A 20,188-nucleotide genomic window follows, 5' to 3' on the forward strand; every position below is an offset into this window, starting at 1 on the left:
TTGGCAACACTAAATGAGCCCTAGTGTGTGAATGTGAGTGTGAATGTTGTCTGTCCATCTGTGTTGGCCCTGTGATGAGATGGCGACTTGTCCAGGGTGTAACCCGCCTTCCGCCCGAATGCAGCTGAGATAGGCTCCAGCGCCCCCCGCGACCCAAAAAGGGACAAGCGGTAGAAAATGGATGGATGGATGGATATATATACGTATATATACGTTATGTCAGGAAAAAACACAGAGGCTATTTCATCCCTACAAGAATGTTTCACAGGTTTCCCTGCTCTTCAGGGGATTGTATTATATATATATATATATATATATATATATATATATATATATATATATATATATATATATATATATATATATATATATATATATATATATATATATATATATATATGTCTATTTCACGTTTCCCCAACGATTTCGTCGATTTTTTTGCCTCTTGCACTAATTGACTGAAAGAACGCACACTTGCAACCCGACACTACGGCGCAAGCGTGATGACGTCATGTCATCGATGAGAAAATGCATTTTTAGTCAATATGATTTGCCTGAGCGGCTAGGAGACCCCGAGAGTAACAAGCGGTAGAAATATATATATATATATCATTTCATTTTATTTTATTTTATTTTATTTTATTTTATTTTATTTTATTTTATTTTATTTTATTTTATTTTATTTTTTAATTTTTTTTTACTTGGGATTACCCGCGGTCCGGATTTTGGACGCTGGCGAGTTTGGGGGACCTCTGCAGTAATAGTCTAAAAAGTAGCATGCAGTACCGGAGTCCAACAGAGAGGTCGCAGTACCGTAAAGTCCCCAGTTTAGCGCGCCTGCCTGAGCCACCTGTGGGATTACTGCAAACATGGATATTTATTGACAAGTTTTTCCCAACAAAAACTACTTGCAACAGAGCGACAACAACACCAGCTGCGATGGAACAGCTGATGATTGAGGTTGGTGAACACTCTTTGAAAAGTGTTTGTATTCTGTGGTGTTTGTTACTCTGCTGGTTTGCTAATTGTTAGTTTACTATCAGTGTAGTTCTGATAAACAGAAACAAGAGTGTGTGGAGATAACAGTTGTCTTTCAGATAATTGTTATGCTTGAAGTTATTAGTTGGCGTGGCAAATGTCACGGTGAACTCTGTAAGATCCAACCAAAAACACCTGGCTTTACTCATTGACATCTTATACGTAGACGCAGCATTGGCTGCTGTGACGCGAGAAATTGGGCCGCCATCTTGAAGTGGTGATGAGGAGCCTAAACTGACAGTTGACAGGCAGAAAACAAAGGTGTTCAGCGTTTTCCAGAGGTGGGACCAAGTCATTGTTTTGCAAGTCATAAGTACATTAGTTGCAGTTGTTAGTATTATGTGCTATTGTGTTGTTTTTGTTCAATATTTCTTATCTTAAAGCAGGGGTCCCCAAACTGTGGCCCGCGGGTAGTCCCGAGTAAAGAAAAAAAAGAAAAAAAAATTAAAAAATTTGTAATTATTATTATTTTAATCTGTCCTTTTCCAGCCCATCCATCAATCCATTTTCTACCGCTTGTTACTCTCAGGGTCTCCTAGCCGCTAAGGCAAATCATATTGTCTAAAAAATGCATTTTCTCATCGATAACGTGACGTCATCACGCTTGCGCCGCAGTGTGCACTCTTTTAGTCAATTAGTGCACGAGGCAAAAAAAAAACGACACAATCATTGGGGAAACGTAAAATAGACTCAGAGTGTCGAATTTTTAAACATCAGTGGACATATGACTTTTTTTTGTTCAGTGTAAGGAAAAGGCAGTTTGTCTAATCTGCAATGAGACCGATTATTTATATGTATATATACTGTGGGTGTGTATATGTGTGTCTATGTGTATGTATGTCTGTGTGTATATATTCAGTGTTTCCCACACATTCATTTATTTGTGGCGGCCCGCCACGAAAGAATTGCGTCCGCAACAAATCATTTTTATTTTTTTATTTATTTTTTTGTCCTGTCCAGCTTCTCAGGCAAATCATATAGTTGATGTAGATGCCCATATAGGCTGTTCAGATTTACTTTACAAAAGAGAAGTGTAGGATACTTCTCTTGTTGCCTTATTTGTATTTGACTACTACTGTTTTCTGTTTATTTGTTACTGACTGTGGCAGGACACCTCTGCCTCTGTTTCACTTTATGTTGCTGGTAAATAATATGGTTGTAGTAGTAGGCTAAAGTTAAATTATTTAATGTGCACTAATTAAAGGGGCAGAGCTTTAAGAGACATTTTAGCTTTTATATTTTATAAGATATATTTTTTGTAAGAACCACAATTAATAAATATATTTCAGTGAATAACTTATTGTTCAAATCTGTATATAAATATGTACATAAAGTGTTGTAATTATATTGTAAAATGGATGGATGGACGTTTAAAACAAAACTGTTATTATTAATTAGTAAGTATACATTTTTTGAGCCTTTTTAGAGAAAATCATATCATTGTAGTAAATTATGCCAAATTACTCGATGTCATGTTGACCACGCCCATAGCCACGCCCCCACCGTCACAGGTATCTTGGCAGTTTATGGGAAACACTGTGTATATATATATATATATATATATATATATATATATATATATATATATATATATATATATAAGGGCTGCAACTAACGATTAATTTGATAATCGATTAATCTGTCGATTATTACTTCGATTAATCGATTAATAATCGGATAAAAGAGACAAACTACATTTCTATCCTTTCCAGTATTTTATTGAAAAAAACCAGCATACTGGCACCATACTTATTTTGATTATTGTTTCTCAGCGGTTTGTACATGTTGCAGTTTATAAATAAGGGTTTATTTAAAAAAAAAAAAAAAAAAAAATTATTTTTTTTTTAAAGCCTCTGCGCATGCGCATAGCATAGATCCAACGAATCGATGACTAAATTAATCTGCAACTATTTTTATAATCGATTTTAATCGATTTATTTAATTATTTAATTAGTTGTTGCAGCCCTAATATATATACACAAACACACATTTATATATATACACACATATTTATATATACACACACACACACACACACACACATATATATATATATATATACATATATATATATATATATATATATATATATATATATATATATATATATATATATATATATATATATATATATTAAGGCTGAAACGACGCGTCGACGTAGTCGACGTCATCGGTTACGTAAATACGTCGACGCCGTTTCTGGGCGTCGGCGCGTCGCATAATGACGTCACACTACTGTCATGGCGAAGCGCAAAGCAGACGATCAAAGAAGACGATGCGAGCGGTGCGAGCGAGGGGGGAAAAGCATGCCAAAAGTGGTCAAAAGTGTGGGAGTATTTCAATAAACGGCCTAATAATGTTGTTGTATGCACAGTGTGTCGAGCGGAAATGGCCTATCATAGCAGCACAACAGCTATGAACGAACATTTGAAAAGAAAACCATCAACTAGTCAATCGTCCGCGCGAGCATACGTTGTCATCATTACACAAAAACATGAATGTGTCATTTGTATCTGCTAGGGGTGTAACGGTACGTGTTTTGTATTGAACCGTTTCGGTACGGGGCTTTCGGTTCGGTACGGGGGTGTACCGAACGAGTTTCTAAGCTAAAGCTAAAGTCTTAACAAGCTGCTTTGCTCCGTCTGCCTGTCTCAGCACGCAGCATTGTCCCACCCACACAACCATCTGATTGGTACACACGCAGCATTGTCCCACCCACACAACCATCTGATTGGTACACACGAAGCATTATCAGCCAATCAGCAGTGCGTATTCAGAGCGCATGTAGTCAGCGCTTCAGCGTGGAGCAGATAGGTGTTTAGCAGGTGAGCATCAGGCAGTGGACTCTCCCCAAATGATAATAAACACCTCCCAGTCAACTACTAGTAACATCACTATGAGCCCGTTGACCTTCTAGAAACTTAAACTGCAGCTCAGCTCACTCGCAATCCTGGCTTGAGGTGAAGGCTAATTACCTCTCAGTTCCAGCCACATCGACCCCTTCTGAGCGCCTATTTTCAGCTGCTGGGAATATTGTAAACAAGAAAAGAACCAAACATGTATACATGCTAACCTTTCTTCATTACAACTGTTAGTCACTCACTGGAATGAGTATAATTGGTTATTGTGTACTGTGTTGGACTGGATGTTTATTTTGCACATTTTAAAAGCAATACTTAATGTTTACAGTGCCCCAGAATATTTAGATTGGCACTTTTTTGTATTGGATGTTTATCTTTATTTTTGCACATTTTAGCAAATAAGCAATACTTTCGCTTTTGTTGAAATGTTTACACTGTTGTTACAGAATATTTCGTTTTGCACTTTTTTGTATTGGATGTTTATCTTTATTTTTGCACATTTTAAAGCAAAATAAGCAATACTTTTACTTTTGAAATGCTTATACTATTGCAGAATATTAAGATTTGCACTGGATGTTGACTTTTATATTTGCACATTAAAAAGCAAATAAGCTACTTTTAATTTTGTTCAATGTTAAAAGTTTTAAATGTTTACATTGTTACAGAATATTTAGTCATATTGTTGTCAATGTTGACTGAGTGGCCATACTTCTTTTTTTTTGTAAATAAAAGCCATGCCTTTTGAAAAAACGGGCCTACATTTATTTTTTCATCTTCATTTTGAATAAAAAAATAATCGGTAAAAGGAAAAATAATCTATAGATTAATCGAAAAAAGAATCTATAGATTAACCGATTAATTGAAAAAAATAATCTATAGATTAATCGATAGAAAAATAATCGTTAGCTGCAGCCTTAATATATATATATATATATATATATATATATATATATATATATATATATATATATATATATATATATATATATATATATATATATATATATATATATATATATATGTATGTATATATATATATATATATATATATATATATATATATATATATATATATATATATATAATTTCTTTTTTTAAACCCAATGTGGCCCCCGGGTCGTGTTTTTTCTTCTTCTTTCTAATAGGGATGTTAAAATTGTATTGTTTGGGGAGGAGGGAAAGCACCAATTATATTGATTTCAATTCACTTCAATGGGAGATTTTGGATACAAGTTTCTTGAGTTAAGAGCTCCATCACAGGACCAATTAAGTCGAGGTACTACTGCGAAGAAAATTCATTTAAAAGTGTAACCTGCTAGTGCTTTGGGTCTACTTTAAGGTGGCCAGAAAAGTTGAGATGCCGTATCGTTGTAGTAAAGAAAAACATTACGTCATTAATATGCGTTATCTTCTTCAATCCTAACTCCGCCCCTGGTGGACCTGCCAGGACACCTAATATCCCCGCGTCTTGAAAGAATCACCTTATTTTTTATTTGCACCTGCCTTTCCGCCATTATTTAGTTTGTTGTGACCGCGGAGGAAAAAAAAGGTAAATTACCATAAAGGTCACAGTTGCTGTGTCAGCAGAAATGCCAGCGTTACATTATGGCCTGCATCTCTATCCAACACTGTTTGCACCCTTAAAGCCTTTCTGTTGTCCAAACCAGCAGCAAGCTTGGGGGCTGACGTGAGCGCTTACAGCGATACTTTGTGTTGGCTCAAATGAAGTACTAAGTCTAATCCATGTCCACGCCTCGCATGGCGGGATATTAAGTCAGCAGGATGGAAGGTGTGACGGGACAATTGACTTTCTGTCAGCTTCACTGCGCTTCATTTCACCGCTGGCCAGGAAGGGAAATCATTAACTTTTATCTGAGCTTTCCCTTTAAAAGACAGTTGTTGTCGATGCATTCTATCTATCTATCATCTATCATCTATCATCTATCTATCTATCTATCTATCTATCTATCTATCTATCTATCTATCTATCTATCTATCTATCTATCTATCTATCTATCTATCTATCTATCTATCTATCTATCTATCTATCTATCTATCTATCTATCTATCTATCTATCTATCTCGGATGGTATACCACCTCGGATGGTATACCACCTCGGATGGTATACCACAGGAGGTCCTCCATACCGACAGCCATCAGACTGTATAATGCATATGTTTCTTCTTGACTGCATTTAAATGTAGAATATATATATAATATTTTTTTATTATTCACATGTGAATAACGCTGTATAATATTTATTGTTTATTGTGAGCGAACTGTGGTGCTGAATTTCCCCCAGGGATCAATAAAGTACTTTCTATTCTATTCTATGCTATTCATATCCAGCAGATGGTGCTGTTCTGAAAAAAAAAATAGTTTCCTTAAGTAGTGAATAAATTACGGAATCCCCTAATGAAGTTTGAAATTAATGTAAATAAACACGTAGTGACTGTAATATTTTTCTTTATTTCCTTTTTAAATATTAACTAATATTAAAAATATGTTTTAGGTGATTTAAAAAATACATCTTTTTTGTATTGCCACACATATTCCCATTAAATCATTAATAATTTTTTTTTATCAATTATTATTTCTAAATTGTATTCAGTGCAGTGATTGGGCCCCATGAATTCCGCCTGGCAACAAGGAAATAATAAAATGTTTTAGCGCTTAATTTTTTTTTTCCCACTGTGCTGATGAGCTATGTCTACTTTTATTATAATGGTTGTACACACATTTTTTTTATTGCTTTATTTATTTTCCTAGGATACTGTACTGAGACTTTGATTTATTTTGTACAATTTTCCATTTTGTCGATTACTTGTGCACTTTCATTGTTGAAGTTGTTCGTGATTTATTATGTCAATTGATTGACCACAGCTGTGACTGTTTAAGTGCATCACTTCCTATTGAAAATTGCACACTGGCAAAGACATTTTCGAAACCGGTCTGTTTGGTAGCGCCTGCGCAGTTTGTATAAAAATTATTATTATTATTTTTTTTAAAATTTTTATTAAAGTATTAAAATTATTAGAAGGACACGTGGGTAGCTGGCCTTGCTTTTTCTTTTTCTTTTTCTTTTTCTTGAATTACTGATTGTACCCCATAAATTCTGCCTGACAACTAATAAATAAAATACATTTTTTTAGTTGTTTGTGTAATGTAGACACTTTTTTTGTGAGTGAGACTATCATATTTTTACTTATTTCATTTGTTAAATATTAAAACATGTTTTATTATTTTTTAGATGTTTTAAAAAATATATATCAGTATTCCTTTTACCATACATATTTTTCATTAAATAATTAATAATTATTGGTCAGTATCATTATTTCTAAATTGTATCCAGTGATGGTGTGCCACAAATTCTGCCTGGTAACAAGTAAATAACAACAAAACCAAAAACCAGTGAAGTTGGCACGTTGTGTAAATGGTAAATAAAAACAGAATACAATGATTTGCAAATCCTTTTCAACTTACATTCAATTGAATAGACTGCAAAGACAAGATATTTAATGTTCCAACTGAGAAACTTCTTTTTTTTTTTGCAAATAATCATTAACTTAGAATTTAATGGCAGCAACACATTGCAAAAAGTTGTCACAGGGGCATTTTTACCACTGTGTTACATGGCCTTTCCTTTTAACAACACTCAGTAAACGTTTGGGAACTGAAGAGACACATTTTTGAAGCTTTTCAGGTGGAATTCTTTCCCATTCTTGCTTGCCAGCGTTTCTGGGTGTTGTTGATAAATGGCTTTCGCTTTGCATAGTAGAGTTTTAACTTGCACTTACAGATGTAGTGACAAACTGTAGTTACTGACAGTGGTTTTCTGAAGTGTTCCTGAGCCCATGCGGTGATATCCTTTACACACTGATGTCGCTTTTTGATGCAGTACCGCCTAAGGGATTGGAGGTCCGTAATATCATGGCTTACCTGTAGTGATTTCTCCAGATTCTTTGAACCTTTTGATGATATTACGGCAGACCTGGGCATTCTGCGGCCCGCGGGCCGCATCCGGCCCTTTGTGCGTCCCTGTCCGGCCCGCGTGAGGCCAATTATAAATTACAAAATACATTTTAAAAAGTATCTATGTCGAGTGTGCAATACAACGGTGCTGCTTTTGTTTTGAAAATCGTTATTTGTATTACTTCCGTGTGGACGTATGCGTGTGCGTGATTGTGAGTGAATGTGAACAGCTGCAATAACAAATTACAAAATAAAGTTGAAAAAACATCTATGTCGTGCGCGCAATACAACTGTGCTGCTTTTATTTTGAAAAGTATTATTTATGGGCGTGTGTCCGTGTGTAACCTGCGAGTGAAGGTGCACATGCAGCGACAAGTGATGCACGGTTTACACCCGAGACGCTAAAAAGAGAAAAGTTGATGAAGAATGGCGTGTTTTCAACAAGACATGGACTGCAAAGCAACGTTCCCTCTAAGGTGCGCGCCTGCGCAATTGCGCACTGCTCAAGCGTCCTCTGCGCACAGCAAATATATGCCGCGCACCAAATCAAATCCCATCTGAATTCTAAACAAAATAAACATATTTATTCTATGTAATTTTGCAATGCAACTTTGAGTGACAGTGACAACAAGCGGCCCTAACGGTGTTCGTCAACACCGTTCAATTGAACACCGTTCAATTATTGTAACGTCTATCGAGATGCTTCGAGGCCAGGAATTATATCCATCACTTTATTGAGCAAAACTCTTTATATTCGGCCAGAACCACACCAAAAACATGAGTTTTCACACTTCTATCTCGAAAAACTAGTCATTTTCTGCCGTACAAACCAGGCCAAAACCAACTTGTCATCTGTCACCAACACGCATACCACTAAAGCACTGGTGCGTTTATGGCCACACAAAAAGTCGGACAACTCAAACACCACACAAAGTTACACTATGACTCCTCAGTCATACGTGTGCTTATTTTACTGTCATTTATTATTAATGTTAATTTATTTATATTAGTCATGGAATGCTGTTACACACACTATGTTGAAGTATTGCTATTATTATTAATTATTATTATTATTATTTATCTTACGGTATATATCAAAAATAATATTGAGCAAAATTTAATTGAAATATTGTCGATGTGGCCCTCCAGCAGTGCTCGGGTTGCTCATGCGGCCCCCGGTAAAAATTAATTGCCTACCCCTGTATTACGGACTGTAGATGGTGAAATCCCTGAATTCCTTGCAATAGCTCATTGAGAAATGTTGTTCTTAAACTCTTCGGCAATTTGCTCACGCATTTGTTCACAAAGCGGTGACCCTCGCCCCATCCTTGTTTGTGAATGACTGAGCATTTCATGGAAGCTGCTTTTATACCCAATCATGGCACTCAATTAGCCTGTTCACCTGTGGGATGTTCCGAATAAGTGTTTGATGAACACTCCTCAACTTTCTCAGTCTTTTTTGCCACTCGTGCCAGCTTTTTTTGAAACATGTTGGAGGTATCAAACTCCAAATGAGCTAATATTTGCAAAAAAATATCAAAGTTTTCCAGCTCGAACGTTAAGCATCTTGTCTTTGCAGTCTATTCAATTGAATATCATCATATTCTGTTTTTTATTGACCATTTACACAGCGTGACAACTTCACTGGTTTTGGGTTTTGTATATGTTTTAGTCGTCTCTGTCATGCACTACATTGCAGATTAAAAAGTCAACTGGGATTTTTATATACACTACCGTTCAAAAGTTTGGGGTCACATTGAAATGTCCTTATTTTTTACGGAAAAGCACTGTACTTTTCAATGAAGATAACTTTAAACTAGTCTTAACTTTAAAGAAATACACTCTATACATTGCTAATGTGGTAAATGACTATTCTAGCTGCAAATGTCTGGTTTTTGGTGCAATATCTACATAGGTGTATAGAGGCCCATTTCCAGCAACTATCACTCCAGTGTTCTAATGGTACAATGTGTTTGCTCATTGGCTCAGAAGGCTAATTGATGATTAGAAAACCCTTGTGCAATCATGTTCACACATCTGAAAACAGTTTAGCTCGTTACAGAAGCTACAAAACTGACCTTCCTTTGAGCAGATTGAGTTTCTGGAGCATCACATTTGTGGGGTCAATTAAACGCTCAAAATGGCCAGAAAAAGAGAAATTTGACAGTCTATTCTTGTTCTTAGAAATGAAGGCTATTCCACAAAATTGTTTGGGTGACCCCAAACTTTTGAACAGTAGTGTGTATATATATATATATATATAATATGTAATCACTGACCTGCAGTGTGATCTCCTTACAACCTCCAGAACTAGTACTAATATGTCACTATTAAGTATAGGCCCAATGATCCACGATAGAGAGTTCCAATAACTCATAGGAAGCTACAGCAAATGTCTTCACCTTGCTGTGGACTCTCGGGAGAGACTTCCATTAACGGCATGCACAATTATGATTAGCCCCTGTGGACACATTACACGTTACATTATAGTCATCCTTCAAGAGAAGACAACAGTGTAAGGACTCTATTGAACGCTAACCAGTGTATATTCACACATTAGGGATGTTGTTTGCAGGGGGCTTAGTTAGTCTTGAAAAACTATGATGACACCTCTGTTTCTGAATTGTAATCAAGGGTCCTTGAACGCACCACAGTTACGGGCAATGAGATTTACGACAACTCCGTTTTGCCGCCTGCCTGGTGGAACGACTCTTTTGCGTTTTTAATTTGATTCAAGCCACCTTTTAATATTGTTCGACAATAACAAGAAGCCCACACGCGACATCCCCACGACCCCCTCCACTTTAACACCTTTGGTTGTTTGTGTACACAAGTGAGGATGAAAAGTAGCTGAGTTAAAAAAAAAAAAAAGTCCAGTCCATAGCTTCTGCTGCTGAGGCTCTTAGCTCCAATGATGAACACTCACTATCCACAATGGAGAATTTAATGGAGGCATTAAAAAAAAGTGGGCAGGGATGGCTAGTACAGGATAAACATGCTGCTCTGCATGGCAACACTCATCCACTTGATCATGTCTTTTTATTTCATCTGCAGTAAAGTGTTGCAATAGACCAGGCCTGGGCAATTATTTTGACTCGGGGGGGCCAAATTTAGAGGAAAAAAATGTGTCTGGGGGCCGGTATATCTATTTTTTAGGAAAACTAATACAGAACCTCACAATAAAGTCTGATTGAATGCTAAAAATGTTATGACAGACCGCCTTAAAAACGGAATGGAATTTTAAATGTTTCTATGAACGATAAAACCCTGAATATTGAGTACATATGAACGTCACACCCCCTCTCAATCGACATGTTTTACAATCAAGCCACACCCACACTGCTTGGTGCCTCGTCTGACCTGCTGTGACGTAGATTACCATAGTAACTAGTAGGTTTGTGCGGTATACGGGTATTAGTATAGTACCGCGATACTAATTAATCATATTCGGTACCATACCGCCTCTGAAAAGTACCGGTCCGCCGCACCCTCAGATTTTTTGTTAAAATATAGCCAAAAATGCAATTTTTTCTGGTCCCCTTTATTTAGAAAAGTATCTAAATAATATTGGTATCAGGACAACACTAGTCACTAAAATATCATGCAAAAGCACAGATTCCAACCATTGAAATACTTTGTATAGTTCAAGACTTACGGCCATTAGAAAACATCACTGCACATCATAATGGCAGCTACACTTTCCATCTTAAAGATACAAAAAAATTATTTGGGAGTGCCCGGCGGGCCAGATTGAAAAGCTTAATGGGCCGCATGTGGCCCCCGGGCCTTAATTTGCCCAGGTCTGCAATAGACACTCACCAGGCCACAACATTTGCATAACTGCACAAAAATGATATAAAATATGCAGTCGTGCCTATGGTGGAATTTGATCCCACCTATGGTTCGGATAACCCATCAAAAATGCGCCACAAAATATCCCACAACACAGAACACGGGCTGTGCGTACGGCCCTGCAATCCGTGGTGGGCTTCATTTTGGGTAAAGATTTGCATTAAAAACGTCCATTAATTAATGACAGAGCGCTTAATATGAATATTTACAGCAAATGTATTCCTAGCTGCTTCCTGCTCCGTCACTGATTTAAAATATAATGACATAATTCCCCATGCGATCGCGCTTGCTCCTGTGACACACACAGTTAAGGCCCTGTCTGCATTAAAACCAGATAACTCCCCTTGTGTGGTGTTCGGGTCTGTGGGACCCCTTTTCATTTTTTTTTAATAGAAAAATGATCCATCCGTCCATCAAACCAAATCAAATAAACTTTATTTATAAAGCACATTTAAAATTTACCACAGGGGTAGCCAAAGTGCTGTACAACGGGCAGGTTAAAAGATAATACGAGAACCGAGCAAACACAACACAACACAAACAGAACACGATAAAAAATAAATAAATAAAATAAATAAAACATAAAAACAGGTTCACAGCAGGTGTATTATGGGGCGCCATTGCAGAATGGATATCACTCAGTGTTAAAAGCCATGGAATAAAAGTATGTTTTTAAGAGAGATTTAAAAACAGGAAGAGAGGAGGCTTGTCTAACACTAAGAGGTAGGTCGTTCCAGAGCTTGGGAGCAGCAGTGGCGAAAGCTCTGTCACCTCTAAGCTTCAGCCTTGTGTCAGGGACCGTCAGTAGCAGCTGATCGGCTGATCTTAGGGATCGGGTGGGGCAGTAAGGCTGAAGGAGGTCAGAGAGATATGTTGGCGCGAGGTTGTTTAGACATTTAAAAACAAATAAAAGGAGTTTAAAATTGATTCTGTAACGCACAGGGAGCCAGTGAAGGGACGCTAATATAGGGGTGATGTGCTCACGTCTGCGGGTCTGTGTTAGCAGAAGAGCAGCAGAGTTCTGCACGAGCTGCAGGTGGGCGAGGGAGGCCTGGCTAATGCCTATATACAATGCATTGCAGTAGTCAAGACGAGTCGATATAAAGGCGTGGATTAATTTCTCGAGATCATGTCCTGATAGAAGCGGTTTAACTTTCGCTATTTGGCGTAATTGATAAAAGCTTTTTTGAACGACGCTGCTGATTTGTTTTTCGAACTTAAAATCTGAGTCGAACTTTACCCCCAGTTTTGTGACACAGTCACTGAGATACGGGGTCAGAGTGCCGAGGTCAACGTTGGGGGAGGGAGAGCGACTTGGACCGAACAACATAACTTCTGTTTTGTCTTCATTTAGGCTCAGGAAGTTAGTTGAAAGCCAGGCTTTGATGTCGTGCAGGCAGTCAATAAGACGTTGAACCGTGTTATTTTGTGCCATGGGAAAATAAATTTGGCAATCATCGGCATAAAAATGAAATGCAATATTGTACTTCCTAAAAATAGAACCAAGGGGGAGAAGGTAAAGCGCAAATAAGATTGGGGAAAGGATTGAGCCCTGGGGAACCCCATGTGGTAAAGGAGCTATGGAAGACATAAAACTGTCTATTTTTACACAAAACTCTGTCGGTTAGGTACGACCGGAACCAGTTGAGGGCGGCGCCCTTAATGCCCACACAGTTCTCAAGACGAGTGATTAAGGTGGCGTGGTCGACGGTGTCGAACGCAGCAGACAGATATAAAAGCACCAGGACAACATATTTACCAGAATCAGTTGACAGGAGGATATCGTTAAAAACTTTTAAAAGCGCTGACTCTGTGCTGTGGAGGGCTTTAAAACCGGACTGGAACAACTCAGTGATACCATTTTCCTTTAAGAAGGGCAACAACTGACTGTAGACAACCTTCTCTAATATTCTGGAAATGTATGGAAGATTAGAGATAGGTCTAAGGCAGTGGTTCTCAAACTTTTTTTGTCATCCCCCACTTTGGACAAGGGGGAGTTTTCAAGCCCCACCTGCCCCCATCGCCCCAACAGAACGCTAATGCCAAGCTTAACATTTTCAAATTTATCGAACATCAAGTAACATCAAGTTTTATACATTCAAACTCAATAACATAAAATAAAATCAAGTTCAATAATAAATAAAATAACTGTGCAGCTGTGGTATAACTTGCATCAAGTTCAATATCAAATAAAATAACTTGCATCAATTCAATAATAAATAAAACAAAAGTGTTATAACTTGCATCAAGTTCAATAATTAATCAAAAAAAGTGTTATAACTTGCATCAAGTTCAATAATAAATCAAATAAAAGTGTTATAACTTGCATCAAGTTCAATAATAAATCAAATAACTTGCATCAAGTTCAATAATAAATAAAACAAAAGTGTTATAACTTGCATCAAGTTCAATAATAAATAAAACAAAAGTGTTATAAATTGCATCAAGTTCAATAATAAATCAAAAAAAGTGTTATAACTTGCATCAAGTTCAATAATAAATCAAAAAAAGTGTTATAACTTGCATCCAATTCAATAATAAATAAAACAAAAGTGTTATAACTGGCATCAAGTTCAATAATAAATCAAATAAAAGTGTTATAACTTGCATCAAGTTCAATAATAAATCAAATAACTTGCACCAAGTTCAATAATAAATAAAACAAAAGTGTTATAACTTGCATCAAGTTCAATAATAAATAAAACAAAAGTGTTATAACTTGCATCAAGTTCAATAATAAATCAAAAAAAGTGTTATAACTTGCATCAAGTTCAATAATAAATCAAATAAAAGTGTTATAACTTGCATCCAATTCAATAATAAATAAAACAAAAGTGTTATAACTTGCATCAAGTTCAATAATAAATAAAAAAAAAAGTGTTATAACTTGCATCAAGTTCAATAATAAATCAAATAAAAGTGTTATAACTTGCATCAAGTTCAATAATAAATGAAAATAAAAGTGCCACTATGCAATCTTTGCCAAAAAAAGAAGGACAGGGCAAGTGAACATGAGTTTTACAGTACTCCAGCATTAGTGGCTGCAATGAGCCTGTTTTGCACTGCACAGCTTTTCAAATCGGGGTAGCAGGCTTGACACTGCCACTGTTAAAACCTCATTGAATTCGGGGCTGAGCTGCCTTGACGCGAGTGTTTCCCGGTGAATGACACATTGTGTCCGATGCGCATTTGGCGCAACCCTTTTTATTAGAGCCTGCAGCCCGTTTCTTGACTTTGCCATGCGCGCCATCAGAGCAAAAGCCCACACAGTTTTCCCATTTAAGGTCGTGTTCTTTGAGGAAACTGTCCATTATCTTGAACAGCTCATCAGCAGTGGCTCTAATTTTTATGTATTTGCAAAACAGCAAATCCTCGCACAGTGACTCGCCATTCACAAAGCTTCCGCTTAGCCCCGCCCCCATTAGTTACTGTTGCTGTCTGTCAAACTTTCGCTCCTACCTAGAAATGTAAAGCATACAGGAAAAATAAGTAATTTACATTTATCTATATAGCGGATTTCACAGACAGAATCACAAAGTGATTTCCAGTGTGTATAGAAAATGAAAGCATAGTAAAAAAAAAAATCAAAGAATATAATAAAAAAAAAAATCAAAGTGAAATTTCCTCCCGTTCCTCGCGCCCCACCTGTCATGTCTCTATTCCCCACCAGTGGGGCGCGCCCCACACTTTGAGAAACGCTGGTCTAAGGTTAGAGAGGAGAAAGGGGTCGAGGCTTGGTTTTTTAAGTAGAGGTCGTACCACTGCATGTTTAAACTCTACTGGAACTATTCCAGAAGAGAGGCTACTATTGATAATGTTAAGGACGCTTGATCCATCCATCTTCTTCCGCTTATCCAAGGTCGGGTCGCGGGGGCAGCAGCCTAAGCAGGGAAGCCCAGACTTCCCTCTCCCCAGCCACTTAGTCCAGCTCCTCCCGGGGGATCCCGAGGCGTTCCCAGGCCAGCCGGGAGACATAGTCTTCCCAACGTGTCCTGGGTCTTCCCCGTGGCTTCCTACCGGTTGGACATGCCCTAAACACCTCCCTAGGGAGGCGTTCGGGTGGCATCCTGACCAGATGCCCGAACCACCTCATCTGGCTCCTCTCCATGTGGAGGAGCAGCGGCTTTACTTTGAGCTCCCCCCGGATGGCAGAGCTTCTCACCCTATCTCTAAGGGAGAGCCCCGCCACCCGGCGGAGGAAACTCATTTGTACCCGTGATCTTGTCCTTTCGGTCATAACCCAAAGCTCATGATCATAGGTGAGGATGGGAACGTAGATCGACCGGTAAATTGAGAGCTTTGCCTTCCGGCTCAGCTCCTTCTTCACCACAACAGATCGATACAGCGTCCGCATTACTGAAGACGCCGCACCGATCCGCCTGTCGATCTCACGATCTACTCTTCCCTCACTCGTGAACAAGACTCCGAGGTACTTGAACTCCTCCACTTGGGGCAAGATCTCCTCCCCAACCCGGAGATGGCACTCCACCCTTTTCCGGGCGAGAACCATGGACTCGGACTTGGAGGTGCTGATTCTCATCCCAGTCGCTTCACACTCGGCTGCGAACCGATCCAGTGAGAGCTGAAGAACCTGGCCAGAAAAATGATACAATTCATTAATTTTTCAAACTGAGACTCACTGACTTTGGCTCATTTTATGTGAAGAACATATATCAGAATACATATTTAATGAACACACACCATACACATTTCTATTACATATAAGATATCCTGGTCCACTGGACCCGGGGCTAATAGAAGTGTGGAAATTGATATTCTGTGTACCCGGAACAAGCACATTTTGAAAATGCACATATCATGATGTTGATGGGTTTTTTTTTACACTTACATGTTGCAATCAATAGTATTCAATCTTTTCTTGTCGTTATTTATATTTTCTTCATAAATGATGTGATAATGTTCATCAGTCAACTCATTGGTGTTCATTTTCAATCTAGCAAGATAAATTACAGGATGTTATTTATGTAGTTTGATCATTTTCCTTGACTGATGTACTGACATCACGTGGTTTATTTTGTACATACACTACCGTTCAAAAGTTTGGGGTCACCCAAACAATTTTGTGGAATAGCCTTCATTTCTAAGAACAAGAATAGACTGTCGAGTTTCAGATGAAAGTTCTCTTTTTCTGGCCATTTTGAGCGTTTAATTGACCCCACAAATGTGATGCTCCAGAAACTCAATCTGCTCAAAGGAAGGTCAGTTTTGTAGCTTCTGTAACGAGCTAAACTGTTTTCAGATGTGTGAACATGATTGCACAAGGGTTTTCTAATCATCAATTAGCCTTCTGAGCCAATGAGCAAACACATTGTACCATTAGAACACTGGAGTGATAGTTGCTGGAAATGGGCCTCTATACACCTATGTAGATATTGCACCAAAAACCAGACATTTGCAGCTAGAATAGTCATTTACCACATTAGCAATGTATAGAGTGTATTTCTTTAAAGTTAAGACTAGTTTAAAGTTATCTTCATTGAAAAGTACAGTGCTTTTCCTTAAAAAATAAGGACATTTCAATGTGACCCCAAACTTTTGAACGGTAGTGTATGTAGCATCATCTACAAAGATACAAAGAATTGCTATGGCGACATCCAGTGGACACATTTAGAACAGCAGTTTCTTTCATTCAAAAATTTCAGGTACATTTTTATACTTAGCAAACTCATCCCGGGGGCCCAGTAAAACTTAAGATCTTTGTTTAAAAATAGAACAAGCACATTCTGAAAATGTACATATCATAATGTTGTTGTTGTTTTTTTTTTTTTACACTTACATGTTGCAATCAATAGTATTCTGTCTTTTTTGTCGTTATTTATATTTTCTTGATAAATGATGTGATAATGTTCATCAGTCAGCTCATTGGTGTTCATTTTCAATCTATCTAGATGAATTACAGTATGTTATTTATGTAGTTTGATCATTTTCCTTGACTGATGTACTAACATCACGTGGTTTATTTTGTACGCATGTAGCATCATATTAGGGCTGCAACTAACGATTAATTTGATAATAGATTAATCTGTCGATTATTACTTCAATTAATCGACAAACTACATTTCTATACTTTCCAGTATTTTATTTAAAAAAAACAGCATACTGGCACCATACTTATTTTGATTATTGTTTCTCAGCTGTTTGTACATGTTGCAGTTTATAAATAAAGGTTTATAAAAAAAATTAAAAAAAAATTGCCTCTGCGCATGCGCATAGCATAGATCCAACGAATCGATGACTAAATTAATCGCCAACTATTTTTATAATCGATTTTAATCGATTTAATTGATTCGTTGTTGCAGCCCTACATCTTATACAAAGAATTGCTATTGCGACATCCAGTGGATACATTTAGAACAGCAGTTTCTTTCATTCAAAAGTTTCAGGTTAATTTGTATACTTAGCAAACTCACACCCCTGGCTTAAACTATTTCAAACACTTACAATAACCACCAATATGAGTGTTTGTCTCAGTTGCGGAGAGACGAAGCCCCAGCAGTGCAGCTTTAACAAGCGTACGCCCTCCCGCGGCGGCAATCCATTTTTGGCAGGGGGCCCCCCTGAAAAAATGTAATGCCCCCTTATAGGGCTGGGCGATATGGCCTTTTATTAATATCTGGATATTTTTAGGCCATGTCACGATACACCATATATATCTGGATATTTTGCCTTAGCCTTGAATGAACACTTGATGCATATAATCACAGCAGTATGATGATTCTATGTCTACATTAAAACATTCTTCTTCATACTGCATTAATTTATGCTCATTTTAAACTTTCATGCAGAGAGGGAAACTACAACTAAGTCAATTGACCAAAAGTGTATTTATTAAACAGTTATTAAGCAGTGGCACAAACATTCATGTCATTTCCAAAACAGAAAGTGCAAGATTGTCAGAGACATTTTAAAACAAGCTATAAGTGCACTTTTGTGCATGATGTCACTAAGATGACATATCAAAACAACACCAAATTAAAATGCACTTTTTGTACAGAACGCCACTACAATAGTTTAAAACAAATAAAGTGCACTTTTGTGCATGATGTCACACAAGATATTTCAATAAGTGTCAAATAAAAATGAGCTGCATAATAGGAAATCAAATAGTGTATGTCCTTCACTATGTGGTAGGTTCCTGCGGACGTTATCTCCTTCTGTTGTTGACTATTTTTTTCATACGGTGTTGATCTGGAAATAGTTGCTTCTGCATTTTGTTGGTGTGGCGCCGGCCGGAGACGTTAACATGCAGAGTTTCAAGCACTCTTCATTCTCTAGCGGGTGACTTTTCAAATGATGCTACATATTAGCAGTAATGCTACTTTTTGTAGCAACGCTTTTGCCACATAAATGTTCAACATCTTCCCGCTTGGAGCCAAACCACCGCCGGACGATGGAACCCGTGCTGTTTTTTTTGGAAATTAATTCTTCCTCCATTTGTTACCAGATTCGCACCTTCTCTCTCTCGTATTACCACTCGCAACGCACCGTTAGCATCACAGCTAACGTTACCATGTCGCTACCTATCTGCTCCGCGGTGGAGCGTGTGACGTTGCACACGTGACTTATGTAAGAAGGTGCGCTTGTTTTACGTCTCTGTGAGAAGGAGGGACAAGAAAGAGTGAGAAGAGCCTGTAGTGTAATGCTCGCAGCTAAAAGCAACTGCGTGAGAATGTATACTCGAATATCACGATATAGTCATTTTCTATATCGCACAGAGACAAACCCGCGATATATCGAGTATATCGATATATCGCCCAGCCGGACCCCCTTAAAGGCCTACTGAAATTACATTTTCTTATTTAAACGGGGATAGCAGATCCATTCTATGTGTCATACTTGATCATTTCGCGATATTGCCATATTTTTGCTGAAAGGATTTAGTAGAGAACATCGACGATAAAGTTCGCAACTTTTGGTCGCTGATAAAAAAAGCCTTGCCTGTACCGGAAGTAGCGTGACGTCGCAGGTTGAAGGGCTCCTCACATTTCCACATTGTTTACACCAGCAGCGAGAGCGATTTGGAACGAGAAATCGACGATTACCCCATTAATTTGAGCCAGGATGAAAGATTCGTGGATGAGGAACGTGAGAGTGAAGGACTAGAGTGCAGTGCAGGACATATCTTTTTTCGCTCTGACCGTAACTTAGGTACAAGGGCTCATTGGATTCCACACTTTCTCCTTTTTCTATTGTGGATCACGGATTTGTATTTTAAGCCACCTCGGATACTATATCCTCTTGAAAATGAGAGTCGAGAACGCGAAATGGACATTCACAGTGACTTTTATCTCCACGACAATACATCGGTGAGGCACTTTAGCTACGGAGCTAGCATGATAGCATCGTGCTTAAATACAGATATAAACAAAAGAAATAAGCCCCTGACTGGAAGGATAGACAGAAGATCAACAATACTACCAAACTCTGGACCTGTAACTACACG

The 20,188-nt window shown here is 37.7% G+C and overlaps 1 protein-coding gene across 1 annotated transcript in view; it reads left to right on the forward strand.

Annotated features, from left to right (window-relative positions):
- Positions 1–822: 822 nt before the first annotated feature.
- Positions 823–20,188, forward strand: part of ttbk2b (tau tubulin kinase 2b) — a 174,314-nt gene continuing 154,948 nt past the window's right edge. The window contains exon 1 of the mRNA XM_062034511.1: positions 823–960. The gene's annotated coding sequence lies outside the window, so the exon portion shown is untranslated. The remainder of the gene's footprint in view (positions 961–20,188) is intronic.

Source organism: Entelurus aequoreus, linkage group LG23, assembly GCF_033978785.1.
Source record: "Entelurus aequoreus isolate RoL-2023_Sb linkage group LG23, RoL_Eaeq_v1.1, whole genome shotgun sequence".
NCBI lineage: Eukaryota > Metazoa > Chordata > Actinopteri > Syngnathiformes > Syngnathidae > Entelurus > Entelurus aequoreus.